General features: G+C 39.8%; 1 pseudogene; it reads left to right on the top strand.

Moving 5' to 3' along the window:
• Positions 1–537: 537 nt before the first annotated feature.
• Positions 538–13782, top strand: LOC148553352 (uncharacterized; annotated as a pseudogene).
• The last annotated feature ends 12885 nt before the right edge of the window (positions 13783–26667 follow it).

A 26667-nucleotide genomic window follows, 5' to 3' on the forward strand; every position in this document is an offset into this window, starting at 1 on the left:
TTTGGGTCATTATTATTTCTTTTGATTTGCTTGTGGACTGTTAAGGAATTGTTTGACAATTATATATTACTTTTTAAAGGGTTGCTTGCATGTTCAATTTATTATTTTCATTAGCTTATTTACCATGCATGCTATGTGTTTGTGAAAACGCCCGTATGACATTATGCACTGTTTTTCGATATCTTTTATTCTACTACTCTAAATGCTTGCTTTTCACAAAACCATTTTATATTATATTATTTAAATATAATTGTTATTACAAACAGGTTATTAGTTTGAAAGGCTTGGTAATCTAACTTGGACATTGAATGCTTGATCTATGCTACTCATGCATTTGCCTGCATGCCAATAAACACCTTGCATTTAATTGTCATCACATGCACTTGCTATATTTCCATTGATGATTTTTCACATGTAGTCATGACCATGTGTTAACATCATTCATCTTTTAATGTGCATTGATTACCCCCTTTCCCGTTCTCTTCTTTGCTCTAACCCTTGACATTTTAACATACTTTCTCTTTTCTTTCTTTTAGGATGGCCACCAAGAAAGGCAAAGAGAAAGCTACTCCCAAATCAATAGCAAGAAAAGGAATAAAAAGAGCATTAGTGGCAAAGCCATCTTCAACTGCAGTTAAGCCCTCAAAAAAAAGAATTAAGAGGATTATAAAGGTTGATGAAAAAGAGAAAGCCTTCCCAGCAAAGGACACTGCACGATTTACCAACCGCTAATGTGAGCAGATGTTCCCCATCCTGGCAGAAAGGAGTTACAACAATGAATACCTTCTTATCCTCCCGACTCATATTGCTAAATTTGTTGAGCCGCGAATTGAGCGACAACAATGGGGATTCCTACAGAGACAGCCACGGCAGGTTAATCTTTCCTGGGTAGTTGAGTTCTACTCTAATTTCCACCTACCAACCTTGCAGTCTGTCTATGTCTGTCAGAAGCAAGTCCCCATTACAGAAGAGGCCATTAAACGAGCTTTAGATCTTCCCCCCACGGCAGAAGGACCGGACGCATTTCAAGAGGCCGCACTCAAGCGCCAGACGTACCAATTTGATTGGGACGCTGTTCTCAGAGTTATCGCACTACCTGGCAGTAGATGGATTTATGGATACCATCGTTCCCATCCTAAGGGAATATCGGCTTCCGCACTTACCTTGGAGGCTCGCGTATGGGCATAGATTATGTCCCATTACGTTTTCCCGAGCACTCACGAGTCCTCCTTCACTGCAGACAAGGCCGTTCTACTATGGTGCATCCTTACAGACCAGCCTCTAAACCTACTAAGACACATCCGTAATGCCATGGGACACGTATAAATTGCGGGCAACTTACCTTTTCCCGCCTTGATCTCAGATCTTGTCTCAGCAGCCGGAGTCTCCTACAGAGCTGGAGACACCACAGCCATGCTCCCACGGGATGATCAGTACGTCCCTAACGGGAAATATATCAGACCTCCAGCAGCCACTACAAGCCAGCCTACTGAACCGGCTGAAGACATTCCCCCTTCAACACCACAAGCACCTACAACAAACCAACTGCTCCATCAGATACTTGAGAGGTTGGATCAGCAGGAACACAAAGCAAAGCTAAGAGAGTGCCGTAACAAGCGCCTATTCACATACCTCAAGGAGCTACTTATGGGGAAATACAAAGACCCAGACACCCCGGACTCCACTTCCTTTACCAGCACAGGGAGCCATGACGGTCCCGACTGTGGAGATACTGCTACCAGCCCACCTTTGTTCCTGACAGATGGTACCGAGGACGGTGCAAAGCCTTAAGTGTGGGGAGGTCAGTCAGTACCTGACTTCCGGAGGTAATTTCTCTTCCTTAACATCAATAAAATAGGATATTTAGTTAGTTTTTCAATTTTTTTTTTTGTTTTAGAATGTGATAGATTGCATAGTAATAGGTTAGTTGCATGCATATTCTACTTGATTGAAAAGATAATAAGTTTCTTCTAAGACCCTATCTTTTTGAACAAAATTTTACTAATTTTAATCAAAACTTTTATGTTAAATTTGCTTGAAGTTATATTTGGAACATAGTTTAAAAAGCTAAGAACACAAAACCCGTAAAATTTGAGCTTAGTTACATGGTTACATTATTTAACCATAATTATTTTATTCTTGTGTGTTTACTTCTCTATGATTGTAATCTATTTTTTCCTTCATTCTATATGTCCAATGCTTAGTATATTTATATGCTTGCATATGATTGAGGTCATTATTTGTTTAGCTCACTTATCCAAATTAAGCCTACCCCTTAAGTTACCCTTGTTAGCCACTTTGAGCGTTTAAATCCCATTTGTTCTGTATTTTACCACATCACTAGTCTTAAGCGAAAAAACAATTATATATCCCAATTGAATCTTTGGTTAGCTTAAGATAGATTTGTGTGTTAATTGAGTATGGGAAGATTGTGGGAACAAAAGATAATAAGGGAATGTGTCATGATAATGTAATGGGAATTTGGGTACCTACTCATGTGAAACTATAAAAGAATTAAGAATCCATGTGCATTGATAAGCTATGTTTATTTTTAATTAAAAAAAATCCAAACAATATTCAATAAATAAATAAGGGGACAAAATTACCCCAATGCCAAGTTAAAATTCAAGGATCAATGCATATATGATAAAATTAAAATAAAAGTTGATACATGAGTATAGAATGTGAAAGGGAAATTTTGGGTAGCTAGGTATGAAATTTAAGTTATATAGAATATATATATGTGTGTTAGGTGAAAGCTTGGGTTAATTAAAGATTCAATTTATAAGCTTACTTAGCCATATATGTACCCTTACCCTTACCTTGGCCCCATTACAACCTTGAAAAGACCTCATGATGTTTGCATTGGTACATTAAATGTTGTTGATTGGTTAGGTGAAGAACAAAAAAATTAGAGAGCATGATTAGAGAAGGATAGAGTGATTACCCTATACACTTGAGAGATCAGAGTGTACATACATCATCAGTGAGGGTTCAATGCTTGAATTTTATGTTCCCTACTTTCATGAGCTACCTTCTTGCTTTTTTATCTGTTGTTACTATATAAGAATTGAATTAGTGGAATTTGATTTGTGATTGTCTTGATGAGCTTATTTAATTTTGACCAGTGGACAAGAATCATATAGTTGCATTCATATGCATAGGTTGCATTGCACTGCATGAGTTTTACATGTTCCTACTCATTTATTTTATCTCCTCCAACTAAGCATGAGGACATGCTAATGTTTAAGTGTGGGGAGGTTGATAAACCATTATTTTGTGGTTTATATTGTGTTTAATTGTGTGGTTTTATCAAATCTTTACCCACTTATTCATATGATTAGGCTGTATTTACAATTCCTTCCCAAAATTACTCCATGGTTGAAAACTTGCTTCCTAGAGACTTTTAATTATGTATTTTAATTCTCCTTTATTCCATTCGATGCCGTGATCCGTGTGTTAAGTGTTTCAGGCTTTATAGGGCATGAATGACTTGGAGATTGGAGAGGAGGCTTGAAAAACTGGAAGGAACACAAGAAATTAAGGAGATGACCAGCGAGAAGCGACGCGGACGAATGGCTCACACAACCACGCAAAATGGAGAAATCGGAGTGACGCGCTCCCGTGCCTAACACGAACGCGTGAATTGGAAGCTACACGAGTGACGCGAATGCATGGACGACGCGCACGCGTGGCAAGGCAAAACGCTGGATGACGCGATCGTGTGACGTGCGCGATCTGCAGAATCTGCAGAATTCACTGGGGGCGATTTTGGGCCATGTTTTGACCCAATTTTCGGCCCAGAAATGCAGATTAGAGCCAGGAAACATGCAGAAATGAAGAGACATTCATTCTACATAATTTTTAGTTTTTAGATCTGAATTTACTCCTCCTCTAGGTTTTCTCTCTACGCATTCATAGTTCTTAGGATTTTGTTTTTATTGCTTTTTGGATTGGGATATTGAGAAGAGTTATTACCTCCGCCAAGACTTCATCATTCTAGTTTGTTTTCCTTACTTGTCACTTACTCTTTCATATCCTTAATTTGTTCAGAGTTACTATTGGATTATTTTTAATTTATTAATACAAGAACTATCTTTATTTTTAATTGATCTTTTTTATTATTATTCATCATGTCTTTCTTTATTTTCCTTTCTTATTTTGTGAAGTTTACATTCATAATGAGCAAGTAGTTCCATAACTTGATTGGGAGTTGATTGAAAGGAGAACCTTGAGTTGGAATGCTCAAGAGTAAAACTATAATTGGGTTTATCGTTGGATCGCCCTCTAGTCACTGACACTAATCCTTCCCAAGGGAGAGGATTAGAACTTGTGAATAGAAATAGACTTCCAATTTGCTTGACTTTCGTCTACTTGGTAAAGGATAACTAAGCAGAACAACCTTCAATTATCAATTAATCTTGGGAGAACTCCAACAAGGATAGACTTTCCGACTAATCTACTCCCGGTCAAGATTTTTATTTAAATTACATAAATTATCTGATTTAATTTCCTGTTATCAAACTCAAAACCATTTTTGAAAACATCTGATTAATAAAATAGCACATCTTTCTGCAACTCGTTGGGAGACGACCTAGGATTCATACTCCCAGTATTTTAATTCTAATTTTGTGACAACCCTTTTAAATTGATAAGCGGATTTTTGTTGGTTAAGAACTGTACTTGCAACGTATCTCTTATAATAATTTCTTAACCCGCCAATTTCCGCCACGTTAACTAACCATAATGGGTACTTGACCTCCCTTATGAATCCTGCCTCCAGTATGGCTTGTACCTGCTCTTCCAGGACTTGCGACCTTTCTGGTCCGAGCTTCCTACGCTTCTGTTGCACTGGCTGAGATCCTGAGTATACCGCCAGTTTGTGGCACATTATTTTGGGATCTATGCCTGGCATGTCTGCGGCCTTCCATGCAAAGAGGTCAAAATTATCCTTTAGGAACTGTATCAGAGGCTTCTTCAAGTCTCCCATTAAGGTTGCCCCGACATTGGTTGTCTTACCCGGGCATCGCCGATCTGGACTTCTTCAGTCTTTCCTTCAGGTTGTGGACGAAGTTCCTCATGAGCTCGAACTCCCCCAAGTTCAATAGTGTTAATTTCCTCTCCTCTGGGGTTGCCTCTAAGGTTCAGACCTTTCGATGAGATATTTTGGAGGAAAATAAATTTCTCCCAAAACACACGAATCTAACCGGCAAGTGCACCGGGTCGCATCAAGTAATAAAACTCACGGGAGTGAGGTCGATCCCACAGGGATTGATGGATCAAGCAATTTTAGTGGGTGATTAGTTTAGTCAAGCTGACATTCAGTGAATTGTGTGAAATGTAGCCAACAAAAATTAAATTGTAATGAATCTTAAAGATGCAGAAAGTAAAATTGCAAGTAAGTTAAAGAACAAGAAAGTAAAATAGCTGAAACTTAAATTGCAAGAAAAGTAAATTGCATGAAAAGTAAAGGGGCTGGGGGTGTTGGAAATTAAAAAGAGCAATAGATCACGCAACTGGAAATTTAAATTGCAGGAAGAATAAAGGAAATTGGATGCTGGGAATCAAAACAGAATTGAAATTTTGAAGTGCAGTGAATTAAAAGCAGCAAGAAAAACAAAGAGAAATCTCAGAGGGAGAATGAAACAGAACACCTTCAATTCTCCACCCAAGATTCAAAACAAAGAAAATTAAAGAGAGAGCTCTCAAATTCTAGTGCTCCCTAGTGGAGCCAGCCTCCCCACAAATATGAAAATGATGCCTTATATAGGCTTTACAAAATGGAAATGAAAATGAAATTAAAAAAAAATTACAATTAAATGAAATTCCTATTTTATCTATTTCTTGTGCCTTTGAGTGATGATCATTTGGGCCCTTGCTCTTGATGGAATTGGGTTGATAAAGGCCTTGGTTGATTGCTCTTGGAGTTTGAAGAGGAACCGAATTGAACCGGGTTGAGTTTGCAAAAGTTGGACCAATAGTTGGAGCTAAAGTTAGGGGTCTAACTTTGGCTCCAACTTTTCATAGCAGCCCACAAAACTTGCTGGTATGAACGTTGGTGCCAACGTTAGGGGTCTAACTTTGACCCTAACGTTGGCCTCCCTTATGCACATTTATGGCGCCAACTTTGTCCTCTTGTCATGTTGCCAATGTTTTTGCCCAATATAGACTATCATATATGGTTGGAAAGCTCTGAATGTCAGCTTTCTAACCCACTTGGAATCACTTCAATTGGACATCTACAACTCAAGTTATGATCATTTGAAGAGGGCATGGTCGCTGGCTTTGGTGTGCAGCGTTTGAGGTAACGTTTGCCTCAAACGTTGGCGAAAATGCCAGTTCTGGAGGCTCAAACGTATTGTCCACCCCATACTATTATACATTGTTGGAAAGCCCTGGATGTCTACTTTCCAATGCCGTTGGGAGCACATCATTTGGAGCTCTACAGCTCGAGTTATACTCCGTTGAAGGTGCAGAGGTCAGTTGGCCTCACTGCAGGTTGTCACCATGTTCGTTTATGCACATTGCGGGGCAGTTCTCTCCCTCAATTTTAGTGTCCACCATGCACTGCCATATATGCTTGGAAAGCTCTTGATTCCTACTTTCCAATGCTTCTTGAATCACCGCATTTGGAGCTCTGTAGCTCAAGTTATTCTTGTTGGAAGTATACCCCTTGTATGCCTTGTGGCGCCAACGTTAGCCCAAAAGTTAGGGGTCTAACGTTGGCGCAAACTTTTGCTCCTCTTTGTATTTCCCATGTGCCAACGTTAGCCTCCAAGTTAGGGGTCTAACGTTGGCGCAAACGTTAGGTGGCCAGGGAGGAGTTTCTCATGCCAACGTTAGCCTCCAAGTTAGGGGGCTAACGTTGGCGCAAACGTGGGGTGCCCAGGGAGTAATCTTCATGTCTAACGTTAGCCCTCACGTTTGGGGTCTAACTTTGAGGCTAACTTTAAGTCCAACTTTTTGCTTCATGGTTCAATTTCACTTACTCCATTGTCCTCTCTTTACTCCTAGCCCTTCCTTCTTGCTTCAACCTTTCTCCAAGCTTTCTTCACCTATCATTAATCAACCAAACACATCAAAGCTATGCTCAAAATCATGAGATATTCATTCTTTCATAATATGCAACAATTATAGCATAAAATCTCATGAAATGGCATGAATTCATACATGGTTGATTAAATCAAAGGAAACATGAAAATCTACTCAATTGGCTTGCTTAGAGCTCAAGAAAGTGCATAAAACCTATTGAAAACAGAGGGAAAAAGCATAGAAAAACATGACATGGTGACATGTCATCACAACACCAAACTTAAGCCTTGCTTGTCCCCAAGCAAGAAAAGAATCATGCAATAAGGATTGACAATCCAAGGCAAGAAGAATAGCAACTCAATGTTCATGGTAAGCTAGTTTTCTAAGCATGCTACAATCACAAAAGAAATGTAGATGATTGATGCTTCTATCTAGCTCATTTTATGAAATCTTTTCCTTATATTTCTTCCTTGAAACAAGCTTTTTGCTTTTCTTCTTAGCTTCTCCTTTTGGGTGCTTTGCCCCATGAGTTGATAACAAAGCTACGACTTCTAAATGCTTTGTTTTCAAGTATTACCACTTGATACATAAGCACCACAAGCATTTGATTAGAGGACTTCATTAAGCTCATTTTTCTTTTCTTTTCTTGACTCTCTAATCATTGATGCTCAGAGCCTTGAGCTTTGAGGGAGTGCTTTTGCACTTTGAGCCTAACCTTGACTTCTAAGTGTTTTGTTTTCAAGCATTTGGCTTGATACATAAACACCACAAGTACTTAGCAAATAAATTGCCATTGATACTCAGAGCCTTCAGCTTTCTCATTCTTTCCCTTTTTCTTTTCTTGCTTTATTTTGCATTTGCTTTCAAGGTTTTAATGATTTTCAAAAGATTTCACAAAATGTCCTAGATGAAAACTTCAATTAAATAAAATCCAATGCAATTGAGCAACAATCAAACATACTAGCTTCCCAATACTTTTATGCACATGCTAAAATATTCTTTAATGCCTTGTTTGTTTATGATCATGATACTTTACTGCTTTTGAATTCACAAAACTCAAGTTGGTAGTCATAATGCCACTGCAACATGTTACAAATCAAGATTCAAGCTATGCTTTATTCATACACACATGTAAACAGAAAAGATAAAGACAATCATGCAGTTTATAGTGCTTGAAATAAATGAGAGGAAAAGGAACTTTACAACCTTGTAGTTCATCTTCTCTATTGTTGTCATTTTCCTCCCATTCTCCTCCTTCCCATACCAAACTCAGAATGCTTGCTCATCCTCAAGCAACAATTAGGACAATGGCTATGGGGCTAAGATGGATCATAAGTGTCTTTACACAATGAAATGTTAGTAGCACATGTGTTTTAAGCAAGCAAAATTAAAGATAATAATCAAGGCACAAGAGACAGAGACATTGTGATTGCAAACTTAAGAAGGTGAGCATAATACTTTGCATAAAAGATAAGTGGCACACCAAACTTAATGTGACACTTTCGCTTGGAATCAATGCAAGTATCCAGTAAAGATTTGAAGCAAATTGTGTTGCATAGCAACACCAAACTTAGAATGCAATCCTATGTCCATTTATCTGAACTAAAACTAAACAAAAGAAATTGTTATATGTTAAATACAATCACCAAATGAAGAATCTGTTATGAATAAGGATGTCGTGGTGATGTATGAACAAAAACAGTTAATGAAGGAAAGCATTAAAAACAAGTAAATAAATGAAACAAAGAGAAAACAAAAATTATCCAACTAAGAAGAAAAATAACACTGTAAAAGGCAATATGATTATACAGACAAGTGATGTTGCTGGATTGGTTTGCATAGAAAAATAGGTGGCACACCAAACTTAGAATCTTGGTGTGTCACTTTCATGTAAAATTGATGCAATCATCCATGAGGATGGAAAACAGTTTGTTGCAGGGCAACACCAAACTTATAATGTAACCATATGCCAATTTATTGAAATTTAAACAAAGCAAGAAATGTACCTACTGTCTACCTGTTCTTTACTTTCTTCCTCTTCTTCCAATTTATTAAGAGAAATGACTTCAAAGGAGGAGAAGATTCAGCTATTACCCCCTGTCTTGGTCTCTCCTCAGCAAGCTTTCTTTTGTACATGGCTTGATTGAGCTTGCTTGCTATTAGTCCAGGGGTTAGATTGCTTGTGGTTGACCTCCTCTTGAATGTTGTCCTTGGTAGTTTGGTCACAATCCTCTTTTCGGTGCTTTTGTCAATTGCCTTCACTTCTTTGAATCCAAGTCTTGGTGGTTGTGTGATTGTTGGAGTTTTGTATTCATCCAGAGCCTTTTGTATTGGTGGTTCCATGAATTCTTCCTTCATGTACTTCTTTGCCTCACTTGAGTTTGGAATGACTTCTTCACTTTCTTGCTCCTCCACTTCCTCTTTTACACCCAACATTTGTTTCAATCGCTCTATCATGGGGGAGGTTTGTCGATCTTCCCAACATTTCTTCATCTCCTCGTCATACCTTTCAATCATGGATTCAAATGTTGAGGCGTTTTGGTCCAGGGAGGTTTGTGAGAGTTGTGAGTCTTCATGTTCTCTTGTCATCTCAAGTGCAGTTTCAGGTTCAACCACCTCATTCTTCATTGAAAGTTCACTTGATGCAGTGGCCTCCTTATCTTGCTCTTCCACTTTCTCCTTCATATCCATCAATTGGTCTTCATTTTCCTTGCTTAGTAGTTCTAAGCGTTTATCTGTGTCCTCCAATTGCTTATCCGTCTCCTGAGAGAGGATTTCTAGTTCCCTCCGGGATTGTTGATATTCCTCCGCCATTCTGTTGAACCTAGACTCAAATTCTGAAAACCATGAGTGGTTCATGGAAGTTTGTGTGGGTGGTGAGTTTTGAAAGGGGCTTTCGGTTGAAGTATCGTCAAGTGATGATATCTCTGGATGAATATCATATGGAGCACTAGAATTCCCTTCCCAGCCACCATTAGAATCATGACTTGCATTATTTTGTGGTGGAGAGAAATATCCCATATGATTTTCTTTCTCATCTTGTGGTTCTGAAGCATAGCTCCATGAATTGGAGTGCCCAGAATTTGAAGTTTCTTGGTGATATCCCCAGCCATCATTAGAGATTGGTGATGGTGGGTGATATCCCATAGAATTTGTTTGATCATAAGATGAGTTGAACTCCATTTGAGTTTTGTAAAACACACAACCAAGGAAAATTGAAATTACTCATATCAGAGATGAGAATTTCTTAGTGAGGAAAAACTCAAACACCTTGGTTTCAACTTAGAGCAGAGAACAAAAACAAAGAAAATGCTTGATCTAGACTTCTCACCCACTTAATCATTGTTGATCTAATCAATCCCCGGCAACGGCGCCAAAAACTTGATGAGATATTTTGGAGGAAAATAAATTTCTCCCAAAACACACGAATCTAACCGGCAAGTGCACCGGGTCGCATCAAGTAATAAAACTCACGGGAGTGAGGTCGATCCCACAGGGATTGATGGATCAAGCAATTTTAGTGGGTGATTAGTTTAGTCAAGCTGACATTCAGTGAATTGTGTGAAATGTAGCCAACAGAAATTAAATTGTAATGAATCTTAAAGATGCAGAAAGTAAAATTGCAAGTAAGTTAAAGAACAAGAAAGTAAAATAGCTGAAACTTAAATTGCAAGAAAAGTAAATTGCATGAAAAGTAAAGGGGCTGGGGGTGTTGGAAATTAAAAAGAGCAATAGATCACGCAACTGGAAATTTAAATTGCAGGAAGAATAAAGGAAATTGGATGCTGGGAATCAAAACAGAATTGAAATTTTGAAGTGCAGTGAATTAAAAGCAGCAAGAAAAACAAAGAGAAATCTCAGAGGGAGAATGAAACAGAACACCTTCAATTCTCCACCCAAGATTCAAAACAAAGAAAATTAAAGAGAGAGCTCTCAAATTCTAGTGCTCCCTAGTGGAGCCAGCCTCCCCACAAATATGAAAATGATGCCTTATATAGGCTTTACAAAATGGAAATGAAAATGAAATTAAAAAAAAATTACAATTAAATGAAATTCCTATTTTATCTATTTCTTGTGCCTTTGAGTGATGATCATTTGGGCCCTTGCTCTTGATGGAATTGGGTTGATAAAGGCCTTGGTTGATTGCTCTTGGAGTTTGAAGAGGAACCGAATTGAACTGGGTTGAGTTTGCAAAAGTTGGACCAAAAGTTGGAGCTAAAGTTAGGGGTCTAACTTTGGCTCCAACTTTTCATAGCAGCCCACAAAACTTGCTGGTATGAACGTTGGTGCCAACGTTAGGGGTCTAACTTTGACCCTAACGTTGGCCTCCCTTATGCACATTTATGGCGCCAACTTTGTCCTCTTGTCATGTTGCCAATTGTTTTGCCCAATATAGACTATCATATATGGTTGGAAAGCTCTGAATGTCAGCTTTCTAACCCACTTGGAATCACTTCAATTGAACATCTACAACTCAAGTTATGATCATTTGAAGAGGGCATGGTCGCTGGCTTTGGTGTGCAGCGTTTGAGGTAACGTTTGCCTCAAACGTTGGCGAAAACGCCAGTTCTGGAGGCTTAAACGTATTGTCTACCCCATACTATTATACATTGTTGGAAAGCCCTGGATGTCTACTTTCCAATGCCGTTGGGAGCACATCATTTGGAGCTCTACAGCTCGAGTTATACGCCGTTGAAGGTGCAGAGGTCAGTTGGCCTCACTGCAGGTTGTCACCATGTTCGTTTATGCACATTGCGGGGCAGTTCTCTCCCTCAATTTTAGTGTCCACCATACACTGCCATATATGCTTGGAAAGCTCTTGATTCCTACTTTCCAATTCTTCTTGAATCACCTCATTTGGAGCTCTGTAGCTCAAGTTATTCTTGTTGGAAGTATACCCCTTGTATGCCTTGTGGCGCCAACGTTAGCCCAAAAGTTAGGGGTCTAACGTTGGCGCAAACTTTTGCTCCTCTTTGTATTTCCCATGTGCCAACGTTAGCCTCCAAGTTAGGGGTCTAACGTTGGCGCAAACGTTAGGTGGCCAGGGAGGAGTTTCTCATGCCAACGTTAGCCTCCAAGTTAGGGGGCTAACGTTGGCGCAAACGCGGGGTGCCCAGGGAGTAATCTTCATGTCTAACGTTAGCCCTCACGTTTGGGGTCTAACTTTGAGGCTAACTTTAAGTCCAACTTTTTGCTTCATGGTTCAATTTCACTTACTCCATTGTCCTTTCTTTACTCCTAGCCCTTCCTTCTTGCTTCAACCTTTCTCCAAGCTTTCTTCACCTATCATTAATCAACCAAACACATCAAAGCTATGCTCAAAATCATGAGATATTCATTCTTTCATAATATGCAACAATTATAGCATAAAATCTCATGAAATGGCATGAATTCATACATGGTTGATTAAATCAAAGGAAACATGAAAACTACTCAATTGGCTTGCTTAGAGCTCAAGAAAGTGCATAAAACCTATTGAAAACAGAGGGAAAAAGCATAGAAAAACATGACATGGTGACATGTCATCACCTTTGTTGTAACAGCGTCGCGTAATCTTCTGATCTCCCTTTATCGTGGCGATCCCTTCTGGAGTTAGGAATTTCATGCACAGATGTGGAGTTGAGACCACTGCGGCGAGCTGGTTCAGTGTTGTCTGACCTATTAGGGCATTGTAAGCTGAGCTCACGTTGACTACAATGAAGTCTATGTTGAGTGTCCTTGACTGGGTTCCCTTTCCAAAGGTTGTGTGTAGTGAGATATATCCAAGTGGTTAGATTGGAGTGTCTCCCAATCCGAACAAGTTATTCGGGTATGCTCTAAGCTCTTTATCTTGCAAGCCGAGTTTGTCGAAGGCAGATTTAAACAAGATATCCGCAGAGATTCCTTGGTCTATCAGTGTTCGGTGGAGATTAGCGTTGGCCAATATGATGATGATGACCATGGGATCATCATGCCTTGGGATGATGTCTGCTGCGTCTTCTTGAGTGAAGGTGATATTGGGGAGGTCGACTGACCTGTCTTCCCCTCCGACATGGTACACCTCTTTGAGGTGTCATTTGCGTGATGATTTAGAGATCCCTTCTCCTGCAAATCCTCTATTGATTATGTGCACATGCCTCTCCAGGGTGTAATGAGGACGCTTAACTCACCCGATCTCTTCTTCCCTTCTTCTTTTCTTTGTTTCATCTGTTTTATTGCCCAGGAACCTGTCTAATCTTCCTCCCCGGGCTAACTTTTCTATAATGTTCTTTAGTTTGTAGCATTCATTGGTAGGGTGCCCGTAGACTCGGTGGTATTCGCAGTACTCGGTCCGACTTCTTCCTCTTCTATGTTTAATCGGACAAGGGTGTGGGATATTTTCAGTGTTGCATATCTCTCTGTATCATCCATAAGAGACACTCTAAGTGGAGTGTAATTGTGGTATTTTATAAGTTTTTCAATGGCTTGGTCTTCTTTTTTCCTGGATTCTTTTTCCTTATCCCGAGGGGGGTAGGAGAATCTGGATTTAGAGGTTTCTCCTTGCCAGGAATTCTCCTCCATGTTTATATACTTCTCTGTCCTTTCTTGTACTTCGTTCTGAGATGTTGGATGCTTTTTTGATATAGAGTGGCTAAAGGGTCCCTCTCGCAGTCCGTTGATGAGACCCATGATGGCTGCTTCAGTTGGCAGGCTTTGTATATCCAGACAGGCCTTGTTGAATCTTTCCATATGGCTGCAGAGGCTTTCTCGGTCTCCTTGCTTAATCCCTAATAGGCTCGGGGCGTGTTTGGCTTTGTCCTTTTGGATGCAGAATCTGGTTAGGAACTTCTTGGTGAGGTCGTCGAAGCTTGTTATTGACCTAAGAGGCAAACTGTCGAACCACTTTATTGCCATTTTAGTTAGAGTGGTTGGGAAAGCTTTGCAACAAATTACGTCCGAGGCATCTGTGAGATATATCCTGCTTCTGAAATTGCTGAGATGATGGCTTGGATCCGATGTGCCGTCGTATGGGGTCATGTCAGGAGCTTTGAAGTCCTTTGGGACTTTAGCTTTTATGATCTCTTTGGTGAATGGGTCTTGATCTTTATGGGAGCTATCTTCGTGACTAGATCGAATGGTTTTGGTTTTAAGGTCGGCCTCGAGCTTTAGGAGCTTATCCTCTAACTCTCGACGTCATCTTGTTTCCCTCTAGAGGTCTCTTTAGGCTTCACGCTGGTGTTTGGCTTCCTGTTCGAGCTGTTTGAGACGATCCTGCAATTCTCGAAGGGCATCTAAAATTTTTGTGTTTGGGGAATGCTTGTCTCCATTTGGTTGAGGTGTATCTTTTGGTATGATGTCCGCGTTTTTATGCGGTGTTATGTTTTCTAAATCAGAATTGTGATCGCTGTCAAGGTTGTCTGCCATGATGATGGAATGACTTCCAGGTTCCCCGGCAATGGCACCAATATTCTGAGGGTTACCTGAAACTGAAGGTTGATCTTAGATGAGAACTGCTGTGGTGGCCGAAGCTATCGTGTCCAACTTGTTGGACTTGGTGTTCAGCTGATCCTTCGTCGCCGGAGGGTGGTGGTACCTGCAAGAGACTCCGATGCTTAAGTTAGCACATGCTTTAGGCAGGATTTTGTGTAGAATTAGAGTATGAGTTATACCTGGGTGCTCCAGTATATTTATAATAGTGTGGAATGACCTTTCTAGAGATAAGTTAGTTATCTTATCTTATCTTTTGAGTGAACTCATTTTATCTTTCTGGGCTTTTGCTGCCTTTAGATTGGGCTATTTTCCCTTATTTCGGCCTACTTTGGGCTCCTATGGCAATTTGGCCGAACTCTTTAAGAAGAGGTCGGTGGCGTCCCAACCTGAAGAGGTTAGTCACTTGTGTCTTTGGTCAGCCCCAGTCGCACAGCTCGACCTAGGGTATGAACAGTATTTGATAAGGAACTGTGTGAATTGTGAGTTATACATATATATATATATATATATATATATATATATATATATATATATATATATATATATATATATATATATTGATTGGTTAATTTTGGGCCGGAGGCCGGAAGAGGTAACGAAGGTGAGTTAATGTGTGTGTTGTGTGATAATGCTTGATGATTTTGATGAGTGTGATATTGGGTTTGTATGTTTGTGGATGTTAATAAATGAAGATGCTTGGTGATGTGGATATAGGATGGTGGAATGATATTTTTGTGATGTATATTGTTAAGGTTTACATTTTTATAAGTAGAATGTGGGTATGGAATGGATGATCTATGTGATGCTTGATAAACCCCAATTTTGTGGTTTATCTTGTGCTTAATTTAGGGGATTTTATCACCCTTTTCCCACATTTATTCAATGAAATAGCATAGTTTTGTAATTCTCCTTCAATTTGTGCTTAAGTGTGAAAACATGCTTTTTAGGCCCTTAAATTGGTGATTTTGATTCACCTTAAATCCATTCTATGCCTTGATGTGTTTGTTAGTGATTTCAAGTCCATAAGGCAAGTATTGGATAGAAGAAGTGAAGAGAAAAGCATGCAAAGTGGAGAATGCATGAGGAAACAAGGATTGGGAGTGCACCAATGGACGCGCACACGTACAAGGCGCGCGTGCGTGAAAGTGATGTTGCATGGCGACGTGTACGCGTACATGGCGCGTACACTTGGATAGGAAAATTGCCAAGCGACGCGTACGCGTGGGTGCTCGAATGTGACTCACTCAAAGGCAAAACGCTGGAGGCGATTTCTGAGCTGGCCAGGCCCAATCCAACTCATTCCTGAAGCTATTTCATGCAGAATTCAAGCTAGAGCAAAGGGGGGGGGGGAAGCACTTAGTTAGTATACATGAGCCTTTAGTTAGTTTTCTAGAGAGAGAAGCTCACTCTTCTCTCTAGAATTAGGTTAGGATTAGGTTAAATTCTCTTGGATCTAATTATAATTTGTTGATTTCATCCTGTTTACTTCACAATTCCTTGTTCTAGTATCTTCATTCCCTTGATCTCCTGTTAATTTCTTGTTGTGCTCTCTTGTATGTTAATGAACCATTATTGAATCTTGATTTCTTTGAATGCAATTTGATGTTTTTGTGTCTTTTGATGTTTATTTCACTTATTATTGTTGATTTCTTACTTGTATTAGTTATGGGTCTCATTAATTCTTGCATTTTGTGATATTTAATTCTTTTGCACTCTAGTTGTTTGATGAAATATTCTCTCTAGTTTTTTAGTAGTTTTCCTCACTCTTGGCCTAGGCTAAAAGAATTGAGTGACCTTGACTCATTGGGTCTCAATGAATTGGTAATTTGAGAACCCTTGGTGATCAAGTTGATACTAATTGACACAACCCACTACTAATCTAATTAGTAGATAGGTTGGGACTTATGGGTTGATGTGATCAAGCCTATTTGACGTACCTAAAGCTTAGGAGTAGATTATACGTACTTAAAGCTTTTGGAGGTAGACTTAATAGGTTGGCTCTTCATAATTGTCAATATATGGTTTGTAGACGAGGATGGTGATCTCAATTACCTATGTCTAGCCAAGAGTATTTTTACTTTATTTTATTAGTTAATCGTTCATTTACCTTTCTTGCCCCTTATCAACCAAACCCCTTTGCACCTTCATAGCCAATAATTGAGCACTTCATTGCAATTCCTCGTGAGATGACCCGGAGTTTAAATACTTCGGTTAATTCTTATTTGGGGTTTATACTTATGACAAGCAAATTTTTTATTGAGAGAATTGTTTGTTGGTGTAGAACTATACTTGCAACTAGAATTCATTTATTCGTGAAAATTCTATACCGATACCACAATTATCCGCACATCAAAATGGCGCCGTTGCCGGAGATTTGTAATGGTGTTATATTATTGACTATTGTACATATTGTGAATAGTTTGATTTTTGGCTTGTTTGTTAGTTTTTGCTAGTTATAGGATTTGACCTTATTTGTTTCTTGTTAGTTTTTATTTTTATTTTCTCTTATCACTATGAATTCTCATCCTCACTTTGGCTATGAGTTTGGCTCAAATTATGTTAAAGGAAATGAGAACTACAATGGCAACATGCATCAAGGATGGAACAATCAAAGATGGGAGGAGCCCCAAGGGATTGATCAACCTTCTTGGCAACCACAACCTCCGATTTCTTATGGGTATGATTCCAATCCTATTGCATATCAATCTAATGGATGTGGTGACCCTTATTCTGATTGTCAACACCCACCACCACATGCCTATGAACTACCTCCTCAATATAATTTTGAACCACCTTACTCACAAGCCCCTTACCACCAACCACCTCATTATGACCCCAATCCTTATCCACCATACCAACCACCTTATGAACCACATGAACCATACATGGAGCCACCACCATTCCAACATAATTACTCTCAAGAACCACCTCAATATATATCACCTCCATACCCTTACCAAGATGAACCAACTTCCAATTATGAAACTTCCCTCCCAAACAATGAACCCTCTTTTCCCCATCACCTCCAATGGATAATTCTCTCCAGGGATGCATTAGCTCTTACATCCAAAGGTAAGAAGAGAACCAAATGGAGTTCAAGGAGCTAGAAGCTAAGATAGCTACCGTAGCGGAAGCCGTTCGTAAGCTAGTCTCCTCCTGCCTAAGCCTACGCGATCAAGGCACTCCCATTGTAGAATGTGGAGAAGCAATCAAAGTGCTTAATGAAGGAGAGAATTCGAAGCTCCACGGTAAAGAAGAGGAGTTGAAGCAAGAATTGCACCGAGAGGAAGAAGTTGAGGTTATCAATGTTAAGGAAGTGGATAACGAGATGAGGGAAAATGATCAAGAAGTGGGTTCCATTGTTAGCGATTTTTTGTCCACCTTGACCAACCCCTTTGATATCGACGACGAGAAGGGTATGCAACCTCCAAAGCAAATCATGATTAAAGATTTCGAGAAGATTGACCAAGAGAGGGATTCAATCATTGGTGACTTCCTCTATATAATTGAATCTCCTTCCATGAATCTTGGAGTAGAGACTAAGGAAGAGGTGGAAGTTGTAAAGGAAGAGCACAAGGGAATGGATCTCGCATTAGCTAAGTATGGGAAAGTCTCCCTTCCTAAGTCACCATCACTCCTTACAACATTCAGGTGGGTAAAATTCTCATCCCTAAGCTTTACCTTCTCACTTGAATATGGTTTGATTGAAAATGATGGTCAACTTAGAGCTCTTGGTGGAGTTAAGAGTAAGAGAGAATTGTGTAGTGGTTGGAAACATCACCCTATGTTCATGATGGTTGCATGCTCAAAGTGGAATAGTAATGGTTGGTTTAGAACCAAAGTGTGTGGGTCTAAGAAGAGAAATTGGTGCCCTGAGGAGAATTCTAAGTGCCTACCACCCAAGTGGAATCATGACAATCAATTAGAAGACGGGTGTGAAGATACGGTATGGGATCCCGAATCACAACATGAAGATCGATTTTGGGAGCTCATATCTTGGGAAGAACTTCACCCAACCTTGGTGAAGATTGTTGGAATTTCTGACAATTGTTCGAGAAGCAAGCATTCTTGGAGGTTCAAGGATGAACATAAGCATAAGCCACCATGACAATGAGCCTCCTAAATGTCCAACTTAAGGACTTAAATTAAAAGTGCTTGGTGGGAGACACCCTACCATGGTAAACTCTTTCCATTCTGTTGTAGATATAATAATGAGTGAATTGAGTGCCGTTGTAGGTAGTCTCTTTACTTTTTCGCATATTTAGCTTTGGTTGCTAGCTCGTTCATACATTTTATGCATTGAATAAGGATGATTCTTTGAATTTGAGTTTTTGCTTGGATTGCAAGTTTTCTCAAATTATTTGAAAAATCCTTAGAAATTTAACAATATATTGATTTTGTATTATTGGCTGGTTTTTGAGTCATAGAAAAGGTTAGGAGTACTATAGGCTGTTTATAGGGTTTCTGAAAAAAAAAGGGGGGGTTGTGATGCACGCGTATGCGTACATGACGCGTACGCGTCAGAGCGCTGCTGCAGCATCCTTGCTTCAGACCCAAGAGTTGTGCCAACTTTGGGCTAGCTTTGTGCCTCAGGCCTATATCTCAACCCACGCGGACGCGTACATCGCGCATCTGCGTCCATCCGCATACCCACACTCACGCGTAGGTGCCCATGGCGCTTCCGTGCCCATTCGTCCTTCCGCCCACCCACGTGCACGCGTCTAGGACGCATACGCGTGGATTCAAAAATCCATAACCCCAAGGGACGTGACCCCCTAGCCCTCGCGTCCATCACTTCCAGTGCCCCTATCTCCTCCTTCCTCAACCCCCCAACATTCCCTCTTCTACCATAACTGTCCAAGCTCCGCCACTGTCCGGCGACCCAAACACCACCGCCACACCACCATCCCCTCTCCTTCTCTCTCATTTCTTCCCTCTTCTCACTTCTCTCTCTCACCGCCATCCCACTCTCACTTCTCTCTGCGCAACCGCCGCGACCGCCTCTGTCGCCGCCGGTGACGCAGCAACCACCACAACCCTTTTCTTCTTTCCTCTCTTCCCTTCTTCTCTCTCTCAGTCCCCTGTCTCACGCCCCTTGCTACCTCTACCCTTGCTCTGTTTTTCGCCATCCCCTGCCCTGCTCCGAACTGCCAACCTGCGCCACCGCGAGCTCAGCCCTGCCGCCGTCGTTGGTGGTTCTGCATCCCCTCTTCTCTTCCCTTCTGTTTCCAATTATGCTTTTGTTACTCTGCCAAGTTCCGTACTACCTACTGCTCTATTTTTCTTTCTTTAATTCTGTTTGTTAATGATTAGATTAGAGTAGTTAATTGATTATTCTGTTTGTTAGAATAGATAGATATATATGCTGTTAGGTAGTTAGGATGTGGTTAGAGGATTCTAGGCCTGATAAGTGCTCCGTTCTTGTTTACTGCTTGAATGTTGCATGCTTAGATGAATGGTGATTGCTTCTGCTGATTTATGCATTGTTGTTAATGCTATACTGAGTTTTTGGTTCTTATATGCTGCCTTGCTGAGTTTCATTGTATAATTGTGTTTAATGCTGCCTAAACATATGTAATCCATGTTCTTATCATGCTTGTTTCAAATTTTGGATTCATATGCTTATATTTTTCTATTTGCTATCTGGGAACATCCAATTTACTGCTGGAATGCTACCCAAATTTCTAGAAATTGTTTTGTCTTCAACTTGTACCTAGAATTGAACTTGCAACTTCTTCAATTTAGGTTATTTGACCTCACCAAGTTCAATTCTTAGGCTACTTGGTTAGCATTCCCGTGGTTATTTTGATTCCCGTTGATAGTCATTGAAAAGGGTGGGCCAAGGAACTCTTTGTCGGATTTCTGTGACAATTAGCATCCTGCCCGTCCCTATGCCTTCACTTTGAACCTTTTTATACCTTCACTTTCCAAGTTAAGTCAATTGTTTTTTTAACTCAAACTAAACTTATCAATTGACTTTGACTTGTGATTTTCTTCAATAAGGTTCATTTAATTGTAATAATTGGTGAATCTCACTAGTATGACATTTTTTATTCAAAATTGTTTTCAAAATTGTTCTTCGTTACACATAGTGCATACTTCATATCCTTACACCAATTTTTGCATATCTAGTGACTATAACATTGATTAATGACTTGCTTTTAATTAATTTCTCTTGTTGCAATTTCATATTTCATCATCAATGACTGCATCTTCCTCATGAATGTGAACATGCTTGTTTCCCATACTTTGTACATTTCCCGTAATTGATCCAATAACCGTCATACCACTGATTTTTGAACCGGTTCTCTAACTTCTAACTTCATTAACCAATTGACTTTTCTTTTCACTTTCAAACCGACCCTTTTCACCATTCTTTTGGATATGATGCTTATGGGGCTTAATAAACAAGCATTGTGCAATTACAGCTTGAATTCTTGGTTTATGGCTTTGTTTGATTTCTGAATCATGTTTTTTGCATTCCAAAAATTCATATTTCTTAACTCACTTCATGATTATATGTCAATCCTCTTGTTTTCTGAATGTATCATTCCTTGCTTTCATTTCTTCTACTTGACTTAACTGTTTACACCCTGTCATATCTATTTTTCAGAATGACTGACAGAGGAAAAGCTAAGGCTTACCTCAAGAAAGAGGAAGAAAGCTCAAGCCTCTACTTCTCCTTTCACGGCCTATGCGAAGAACCCAATTAATCCAAAGGAGAAGGCCGATCAGTTGCTACCTGCCCATGACACAGATAGGTTCCCTAACCTATACTGTAAACTTCACTTCCCAAGCTACAATAAAAAGAACCTGAATATAGAAAAGAAGCTTGCCATTCCATCCGACCTGTGGCTAGCCATTAGCAGTCGTATCGAGAGAATGGGGATGGAATTCATTGACAGGGAGCTGGGTACAGTGAACAGATCTTGGGTTCAAGAGTTTTATTGCAACTTCTTCAGACACACCTTCGAGGCAGTTTTTATCAGAGGCACCCTGGTGCCAATCACAGAGGCAGCTATTGAGGATGCACTCACCTGTAGGCCCAAGACCAATGACACAGATGCATTTGACCAGGTTGAGGTAGAGCTGCATTGCATGACATTTGATTATGATGCTCTACAGAGTGTAGTGGCCACACCGAACGCCCCTGGGTGATGGATTCTGATAATAAGAAGCCCAAGGGGATGCTATTCAATTATCTAACTAGAGAGGCTAGGACGTGGCAGCAGATCTTTGCCCATTAAGTCATGCCGACTACCCACTTTATAGAGATTCCAGTAGCCATGCTGGTCCTGATCAGTTGCATTCTGGAGGGGAAGGAGGTATAATTCCTCTGGCTAATTAGGAGGTTTATATGGCACGCTCACATCCGTGGCTCATTCCCATTCCCGACGTTGGTCACTCAGATGATCCAGAGAGCCGGTGTCCGGTGGTTGGTAGAGGACTTGTCTCTACCTCCCGTCCTCCCCGAAAAGGATGAATTCATTCTGTAGGGGATGATAAACCCCATTTTTAGGGTTTATTTTATGTTGGATTTAGAGGGTTTTGTCAACTTTTCTCCCATGTAATGAAATAGCATGGTTTTGTAAATTCTCCTTTAATTGTGCTTAAGAATGAAAACATGCTTTTTAGGTCTTAAAATAGCTAAATTCAATTCACCTTGATTCCATTATATGTCTTGATATGTTTGTTAAGTGATTTCAGATTTAGGAGACAAAGATTGGATCAAGGGAATGAAGGAAAAGCATGTAAAAATGGAGAACTAATGAAGAAATGAAGGAATCACAAAAGCTGTCAAGCCGACCTCTTCGCACTTAATTGACCATAACTTGAGCTACAGAGGTCCAAATGATGCAGTTCTAGTTGCGTTGGAAAGCTAACATCCGGGACTTCGAAATGATATTTGCCATTGTTGCATCGCGTTTAAGGGCGCAGACACGCATGGTACGCGTACGCGCCGATTGTTACACATGGTTCACTTAATGCAACTCGTGGCCAGCGATTTTAGAAGCCTTGTGGGCCGAATCCAACTCATTTCTGATGCTATTTAACCCAAGGATTAAAGAGGGATGAGACACATACTTCATATTTTAGTTTTAGTCTAGTTTTTTGGAGGGAAAGTTAGTTTTAGAGATAGAAGCTCTCTCTTCCAACTAGGATTAGGATTAGGTTTACGTTTAGGCTAATATCTTCTTAGATCTAGGTTTAATTCATGCTTTGATCTACTTTTCTTTTACAATTTCTTGTTCCTCTACTCTTCCTCTCTGTAATTTTGTATTTCATTCTTGTAATTGCTTACTTTGTTGTTGATGCACTCTTTCTTCTTCTATTTTCGTTTAATGCAATTTGAGGTAATTAATGTAGATCTTGTTTTCTTTAATTGTTGTTGTTAATTCCTTGCAATTAGTTGTTGTTAGTTTTTGCTTTGTTGATTTACTATGCTTTCCTTTTATGCCTTCCAAGTGTTTGATAAAATGCTTGGTTGGATTTTAGAGTAGAATTTTATGCTCTTGACTTGGGAAGGTAACTTAGGAACTCTTGAGTTACTAATGTCCAAGTGATTGATGATTGGGAGCCATTAACGCTATATCTCACGAATTGATTTGGTGGAGAACTAGGACTTATGGACTTGGATTGATATAGCTCGCTTGACTTTCCTTTACTATTAGTTAGAGGATGACTTAGTGGGATTGATCCTTGCCAATTCTCATGTTGTGGTTAGTAATAAGGATAGAGATCCTTGACCACCAACCCTTGCCAAGACCTTTTTGTTAGTTTATTTTCATTGCCATTTACATTTCATGTCTCTTATTTCAAAAACCCCAAAAAATAACTCATAACCAATAAAAGACACTTTATTGCAATTCTTAGGGAGAACGACCCGAGGTTTAAATACTTCGGTTTATAATTTTAGGTGTTTGTTACTTGTGACCAACAAATGTTTGTATGAAAGGATTATTGTTGGTTTAGAAACTATACTTTACAACAAGACTTCTATTAGTGAATTCTAAACCGTCAACAAAGTCCAATTCATCAGGGGACATGGGTGAATGAGAAGCCCCCATCCTGGCGCAGATCCCGAGCCAGAGCAGCAGTAGAGGGAGCTGGACCTTCTTCTTCCTCAGCTGCAGCAGGTCCATCAGCACCATCTGCCCTAGCAGCTATAGCACCACCACCACCAGCACCCCAGCCGACATATCTTGTGGTGCAACGTCTGTTTCGCTTCCTCGAGCGTGTTGAGGTCGCGTCATGCGACGCCTGAATAGGATGGATCAGATGTTTGTGGCGCTGGGCATTGAGTTGCCCCCTCTCCCCGACTCTTCCGCATCCGAGGAGGAACAGCACGAGGAGGAGCCAGCTCAGTCAAAGGCACCACCAGAGACACAGGCCGTCCCAGAGGGTCAGTAGCCACAGCCACAGCCACAGCCACAGCCTGAGCCTCAGTAGTCTAACGCGACTGTTGACCCCCATCCTGAGGCCGAGTAGTAGCATCGAGGACGATGCTTCATCTTCAAGTGTGGGGAGGTCACCGTCGTTAACGTCGGTGGATATCATTTATGTGGTGAACATTTTCAGACATTTATCTCCTAGTTTCTGTTATTTTGCTTTATTTTGCATTTCCTTTTTAGGATTATTGTATATATCAGTATTGTGGATACTTTCATTTTAGCTATGCATACTTTTATTTTAGTTTATTACATTTTGCACTTTGGTTAGTAAATATTTTTGTTGGATTTTCTTTATATAGTTGTTTTAGCTTTTGGTTGTGATTAGAAAAATATTTTGGATTGTTGAAATCTGTAACAGCCCAGACCACCCGCTAGCATGATATTGTCCGCTTTGTCACACAAGGCCTTACGGTTTTGCCTTTGACGATAGGGACGATAGCCGAAGCCCCCTACACTCACTCGTCAAAATGCGTCATGCTAGGGAGAGGTATCCACACCCTTATAAGGCATGCTTCATTCTCCTCCCCAACCAATGTGGGACCTTACAATCCACCCCCCTAAGGGAGCCCAGCGCCCTCGCTGGCACATCGATCCGGGCTCCGGCTCTGATACCATTTGTAACAATCCAGACCACCCGCTAGCACGATATTGTCCGCTTTGGCACACAAGGCCTCACGGTTTTCCCTTTGACGATAGGGATGATAGCCGAAGCCCCCCACACTCACTCATCAAAATGCGTCATGTTAGGGAGAGGTATCCACACCCTTATAAGGCATGCTTTGTTCTCCTCCCTAACCGATGTGGGACCTTACAAAATCTAGTTGACCTTTTTTGCATATGAGATTTGTTTTGATTGAAAAAAGGGTAGACTAAGGAATTTTTAAAATTTTTTAATCACAACATTGCACTAATAAGCTTAGTCAAAATGATGAAAATTTTCAAGAACTTTATTTGTAGGGTACCACCTCAATTGATTGAAATTTTTTTTTAGAACTTGCTTGAATTATACACTTTATGGATCATGTTTTAAGCTAAGAACACAAGCTTGTGAAATTTGAGCCTAATGGCGTGGTTACATTTTATAACTACTTGTTTTCCCTCTTTTGTGAAATTGTTATCTTTCTATGATTGTAATCCTTAATTTGTTTAATTCTATATGTCCATCATTCCTTGTATACATGCACTTATATGATTGAGGCCGTTATTTCATTAGCTCACTTACCTAAATAGCCTACCTTTTACTCTCCATTGTTAGTCAAATTTGAGCCTATGCTTAACCCAATTGTTCTTTATTGTAGCACATTACGAGCCTAAAATGAAAAACAATAAAAGTCCCTTGTTTGGATCTTTGATTAGCTTAGGCTTGTGAGAGTATTTATTATTCAAGTTTGGGGAGGTTTGGGAACACTGGTTGGGATAAAAGGGTGTATTATATAATTCCATATTTGGGAATTGGGTACATCCTCATGTATAGATTAAATGTATTGGCCTTATGCATTGATGTTATTGTACAAAGTTGAAAGAAAGAAAAAAAAAAGAGAAAACAAAAGAAAGATGAAAACAAAGAAAAGAAGAAAAACAATAAAAAGGGGACAAAATAAATGCCTCCAAAGTAAGGTTCAATAAAATCAATGCATAAGTGTGTAAAGTGAAGAGAAATGCATGAGTATGTGAAAAGTGAAGAATGGGTAGTTAGGTTAGTACTTAATTGTATAGGTTATCATATAGGTTAGGTGGGAAGTCTAGGTTAATCAAAGATTCAAATATTAGTCCACTTAACCATATATGACCCTACCTTGACCCTAACCCCATTACAACCTTATGGAAAGTCCTCATGATGATTGTATGCATGCATTGAATGATTGTTGATTGTTAGATGAAGAACAAATCTTGGAAAACATAATTAGGGGAGAATTGAGTGAATCAACCCCTAAACACTTGAATGACTAGAGCGAATACACATCCGGTGAGGGTTCGATTGCTCAATTACATGTCTCCACCATGATCATTTTTCTTCATTCAAGTTTGTAAATCTTCTTGATAATTCAATGCAATTGTGGGTTTAGTTTTGTTTGAGTTGATTCCTATAGCTCTAGCCCTTATACTTACATATGTTTTCTTGGAAGTTGATTTGTTTTGACCGAGTGATTGCATTCATATAGATAGTCGCATTTAGATAGGTTGCATTTAGGTAGTTTACATTGAATAAATGATGATACCCTTTTGTCTTTTTCTTGAATTTAGCATGAGGACATGCTTAGTTTAAGTGTGGGGAGGTTTGATAAACCCCAATTTTGTGGTTTATCTTGTGCTTAATTTAGGGGATTTTATCACCATTTTCCCACATTTATTCAATGAAATAGCATGGTTTTGTAATTCTCCTTCAATTTGTGTTTAAGTGTGAAAACATGCTTTTTAGGCCCTTAAATTGGTGATTTTGATTCACCTTAATTCCATTTGATGCCTTGATGTGTTTGTTAGTGATTTCAGGTCTATAAGGCAAGTATTGGATGGAAGAAGTCAAGAGAAAAGCATGCAAAGTAGAGAATGCGTGAGGAAACAAGGATTGAGAGTGCACCAATGGACGCGCACGCGCGTGGAAGTGATGTTGCATGGCGACGCATACGCGTACATGGCGCGTACGCATGGATAGGAAAATTGCCAAGCGACGCGCACGCGTGACCCACGCGTATGCGTCGATGCTCGAATGTGACTCACTCAAAGGCAAAACGCT

The sequence above is a fragment of the Arachis ipaensis genome, chromosome B7 (assembly GCF_059453495.1).
Source record: "Arachis ipaensis isolate K30076 ecotype BB chromosome B7, ASM5945349v1, whole genome shotgun sequence".
Taxonomy (NCBI): Eukaryota; Viridiplantae; Streptophyta; class Magnoliopsida; order Fabales; family Fabaceae; genus Arachis; species Arachis ipaensis.